This window comes from Thermobia domestica, chromosome 3 (genome assembly GCF_964235325.1).
Source record: "Thermobia domestica chromosome 3, izTheDome1.hap1.1, whole genome shotgun sequence".
Taxonomy (NCBI): Eukaryota; Metazoa; Arthropoda; class Insecta; order Zygentoma; family Lepismatidae; genus Thermobia; species Thermobia domestica.
Window position 1 is genome coordinate 79,594,074 of NC_137456.1, and position 6,000 is coordinate 79,600,073.

The window sequence follows — 6,000 nt, forward strand, 5'->3', positions numbered from 1 at the left end:
ATAAATATAGGGATCAAATCCATAAATTACGCGATACTACAACGGGCAGCCAACTACTGGCTAAGGATAGGAAATACAAGGAAGATAAGAGATATATTCACTAAAAATTTAACAGATGAAAATGAAGTCAATAATAATATAATACAGATGTGGAATAATGATTGGCAAGAATACAATGATGCACAGAGAGTACGTAGAATTTTTCCTAATGTTGAAAACAGATTGGAGATAAAACATTTAAACCCAACATTTGGATTGATTCACTATTTGTCGGGTCACGGACCTTATGATCAATACTTACATAAAATAAAGTCAAATCAAACACCAGCTTGTGAATGCGGGGAAACTGGAACTCCTGAGCACCAAATCAAACACCAGCTTGTGAATGCGGGGAAACTGGAACTCCTGAGCATCATATTATGTGGTGACCGTTATGGGAAGAAATCTTGATTATAAGAGTACAATTAGGTGAGAAAACTTTAGAATGAATTCTAGGAGATAAAGAAGATTGTAAGAAACTAAAGAAACTCACTAATGAATATTCTGAATTAAGAAGACAAACCTTTAGAAGAAGAAATTAAGTGTTGAATGGAAAAGTGTGAATGGAAGAACGAACGGGTAGTCCTCGGACCGGAGAAAGGATTCCAGTAACGAGATGCACTGGAACACCGTGCCGCTCGCCGAGGACAGGAATGAATGGTTGCACCCCAGCCTACGGGACTGGACTGGAATTCCGATGCGAAACTGCAAATGTGTTGTATGAATGCTTTTCTTTTTCGGTGTCAGGTTGACTGGTGAAAGGGAAGGAATTATGTAGTAAATAGTTATAGTAATGTAGCGTAGGGCAAGGAAAAGAAACAATATAATATATAGGAGAAAATATTAGTAGTAAAACTATAATTTGGAATAATTAGATTCTACAAAAGTGACTCTGCACCATGAGAGAAGTGTATACACTAATACGCAGGAGTCCTTGGCAGAAGGATTGTTCCAGGTGCATGAAGGGCTGGCAATGAAGGAATGGAATACAACGGACCGAGGTCCACACTAATTGCTCCGAGTGGGCCCCAGACCCAAACCATCAGAACCACCATATATCTGTAGAACACTCAAGGAACAAACCCCTAGTAAGATTACAAGAAATTAATGGTGCATGGGATAAGTGGAGTGTTAGGAGTTTAAATTATATAGATAAACACCAAGTGGATGAAATGGACTATGGAAATGAAATAATACACAAGAGAGAAACATGAAGAAGTGCTAGTGCTAGTGAATAAGTGACTGTGTTAGTAAATAAGTGTTAGGGTTAGTAACTACAGATGAATAACCAAGTGAATTAAGTGAGCAAATAAGTGTTCGCCGGGGTTTCCATTTACCCAACTGTTTCCGAACAAATGGCTCGGTTCAAACTATTCTGCCATGTAATTTTTTGTACAAAATATGCTGTAACTCACGATATCCCGCCCGGTGGCACGTATAACTTTGGCATTCGTCTAGTTATAACATATCAGTAGTAGGGACCCGCGTATATTGAGCCGAGTCAGCAAAAATTTTCTCGATTCTGATTGGCTGATAGAGGTCACGTGACTTTAGGCCCCGCTCACGCGGGAAATTCAAATTTCCAGGTCACGTGGTATGACGTCATGAGTCACACTGCGGGGAAATCCCTAACTTTGGATTTTTGAAATTTGTTCTCTTTTACGGGTAAGATGAGTGTTTTGATACCTGATTCTTATTGGTTGACAGATGTCACGTAATCTTAGACCCTCGGATATTTGAAATTCGTTCCCTTTTACGGGTATGATGCGTGCTTTGATACCTTGATTCTTATTGGTTGACAGATGTCACGTTATCTTAGACCCTGGGATATTTGAAATTCGTTTCCTTTTATGAGTAACATGAATGTTTGGGTACCACGATGCTGATTGGCTGATAGAGGTCACGTGATCTTAGGTCCTAGGATTTTTGAAATTTGGGTATCCTTTTTGATGAGTACTTTGGTACTACGATACTGGTTGCCTGATAGAGGTCACATGATTTTAGACCCGCCACACGGTGAACAGGTTACATGGTATAATGTGGGGAAATCCCTCACTTTGATTTTTTGAAATTCGTTTTATTTGATGCGTAAGATGAGTGTTTTGGTACCTCAATTTTGAATGGTTGATAGAAGTCACATGATCTTAGCCCCCCCCCCAGCCCATGAGGGAAATACAGAGAGATATGACGGTGATCACCCTAGACCTGGATTTTAGAATTTTGTTCCCTTTTATGGTTATCCTTTTTGATACCTTAAAGTTCCCATGGAGGGTTCAACCTCCTCCTTAAATAACCCTTTTTGGTATCATGATATTGTACTGAAGTTTACATTAAATATTATCATTCTCTTTGACAGATAAGATGATTACCAGCTTTCTTACCTTGATGGAGAGACAGCTCGCCTTATATGTTTACGTAGGAGATCCTGTCCATTAATTAGTAGCCTATGCCTCTGAAAGGAACAATGGTGAAAGAGGGGTCCATCCTTGTCGCTTGTAGATTTCTTATAACACATTGTTGTGAGTTTAAGCTATTTTTTAAACGCTCAGTAATTGCTTCATTAATGGAAACAGTGTTGCCAGATTTTTCTTACCTAAACTGCTCCGATTCTTTTCGAAACGGTTCCGCAGAGTGTAAGAATTTTCAAACTAAAAATTTTTCGAACTAAAAAAATTTCAAAACTAAAACTTTTTCGAACTAAAAAAATGAAACAACATATTTTCGAACAAAAAAATTTGAAACAAAAAAGTTTCAAACAAAAAATTTTCGAACTAAAAAATTTGAAACTAAAAACTTTGTAAAAAATTTCAAAAAAATTTCGAACTAAAAAACTGAAACAAATGAATGAATGAATGAATGAAACTGTAAATCACATCTAAAAATTTTCAAATCAAACTTTTTATCGAACTAAAGTTTTAAAACTTTCGAATTAGAAATTTAAACCAAGTTTTAGAAAACTAAAAAGAAAAATCCTAAGAAATGTTTCTCCAGGAATCGAACTCAGGTCTTTCAAACCAAAGATGTGTATGCTAACCGCCTAAATGAGATCGGATTTAATCATGCTTGGTAGGTTTCGAACCATGGTCCTTGAAAAGGATACACTTATACTTTAAGAAAATAAATCTGACAGTGTAACGCTTCCGTTCGTGGATTAAAATAAAATGCTGATAGACTTCTTTGTGTGTTGACATAGAACCATATATGATTGAAATGCAAGCGTCAGCGAATGTTGTATCGTATTACTTTAGTTTTACTACGAACGTGTCAGCATGATTCACGGAAAAAAGCAAACATTGATATTTTCTTACGGAATATGAGGAAAATGAAATGTCACAATTTACGACAGTTAGTGACATGATCCTGACAGCATTTGGGATGATGTCATGATCGGAATTGCGATACTAGATGTTGTAACTATTGAGAAACATGAATGACGTCACGATCGATTGTTACACATCGTTTTGGTTCGTGATTCATGACAAAAGCAGCGTTTTGATTGGTTCGTTGTGACATCATTTTATGAATTTCCTCGTTTCTGATTGGTTGATGATGGCACCGTTTTCACAGCGACCTAAATAAAAATTTTAATTTAATTTTTCAAATCCTACACCGCTCTCAACTGTCAAGTGAGAAGGTCTGTTTTTTAAAAGTGTCTTCATTTAAGTTTTACTGCACCGACTTTTTGTTCATTGAATTTGAGGTAAGTTCAGTGAGATTTTATTTTTCACACGATTCGAAAATCATTTTTATTTTATATTTGTGGGCGGATCACTAATACACTGTTTTACTTTTAGTACGAAATATTTAGGCTATGTGGAATTAGTGGAATGGGAAAGTGGGAGTACGAATCAGAAACCCCCACACATTAAAACTAAGCATGAGAAATGATATGGTTTGCTTATTTTGGTTTAACGTCCCTTCTGCTTAATGTTGGATCTGAGCGTCCGTCGGGAATTGAACCATGGCCAGAGATGTTTGCGCTTAGTTTTGAAAAGAATGCATTACAAAATTTCTAAAACTACGCCTGAGAATAATATGGTTCGATTCCCTTTGAAACCATTGTTTTGGTTTAGCGTCCCCTTCAACTTAACATGATATTCGAGCAACCACCCGGGATTGAAGCAGAGCCAAAGGTGTGTACGTCAGCCATTTAGCTTAGTTTTGAAAAGAATGTATGATAACGTATGAGAATAATAAATTTCAGAAAAGGCTTGACAGCGATCTGACGTGGAAAGCAAACCCACCGAGGATTGAACTAGGGCCTTTCACGTTGAAGCATGTAGTCTAACCGCTTACCCACGAGTGCATGAATATTTGGTTAAAAGTTTTACGCTATACAGATTTTGTTTTGACAATTACATATGCGTAACGTTAATGTTTGATGAATCTCTTCAACTTGCAAACGCATTGTTTTAGTTTAGCGTCCCTTCAGCTTAACGTGATATTCGAACAACCACCAGGGATTGAACCACGGCCAGAGGTGTGTACGTTAACCTCTTAGCTTAGTTTTGAAAGAATGTATAATAACGCATGAGAATATTAAATTTCAAAAAAGGCTTGACAGCGATCCGACGTGGAAAGCAAACCCCACCGAGGATTGAACCAGGGCCTTCCACGTTAGAAGCATGTACGCTAACCGCTTAGTCACAATAAAAAAAAGTTTTACGCTATACAGATTTTGTTTCGACAATTACGTATGCGTAACGTTAATGTTTGATGGTTCTCTTAAACTTGCAAACGCATCATTTAAAGGTCGTTGTGAGTGGAAAAAATGCTTACGCGTACTTTGTCACATCTCAGTACTGTTGAAACATTCATTTATTTCATGCATTCTTTTTATCACTATAGAGCCGTACGTCAGTTACATGCTGATGTAAAGGTCTCGAGTTTGACATCAATAGAACACTCATTTCAGTAACATAATTATTTATTTTTTTAACTTTGATTTCTAGTACGTGTGCTTTAATAATGAGATTCTGAAATCACCCGCCAGGGAATCAAACTCAGGACCTTTACATGAATTGCTTAGTTAAGAATTTATCATAAATGTTATGATTTCCTGTTTATCAGGTGATTAAGATTTTTCTTTCTTCTGTTCTTTTGTAGTAAATTCACGCTGCTCAATTCCTTTTTTCCCCATTACATATTTTATCGTAATTGTCCCTGTTTGTTTGTTTTCTCCTTTTTTAACCATGGCCGAATCGGGTTTTACTGTTCGTAATGAAATCACTCGTCATTATAGACGATTTAACATTGAGGACAGAATGCTCGAAGTTCAATTTAATGCACCACTCGTAGGAACCGATATTATCCAATAGTGCATAATACAGGGTGCGGCACGTAAAGTGAACACATAAAATGAAATGTAATGTATTGAATATGATTAACTACAACACATAAATGAAATGTAATGTATTGAATATGACTACTCACCTTCACAGTAGCCTTCACAGCAGGTGTTGAAAGTGTCCTCCTCCCACTTCAACACACATGTGAGCACGATTGAGGAGATTCATATATACCCTTGTCAATTCTTGTGTTGTAATGCTATTGGTGACGTCCTGGATCCTGGTTTTGAGTTCTTCAATTGTGTGTGGATTTGTTTCGTATAGTCTTCCCTTTAACAGTCCCCATAAGTAAAAGTCACACGTGGACAAGTCTGGTGACCGAGGAGGCCACAAGCCTTTGCTGATTGTCCTCTCTGGTGTAAACATCTCATGCACAAGGGACAATGATGCAGCTGATGTGTGGCATGTTGCACCGTCCTGCTGAAAGTAACATAACTGACGCTCCTCTTCGGTCAAGTGTGTATAAAACTCCTCCAGGATTCCCATATACACGTCACTGTTCACTGTCGTCTCAAAGAATATGGGCCCAATAACGCGTGTGGCGGAAATGGCACACCAAACACCAATCTTCTCATTATGCAAGGGTACCTGGTGGATTGTGTGTGGATTTTCT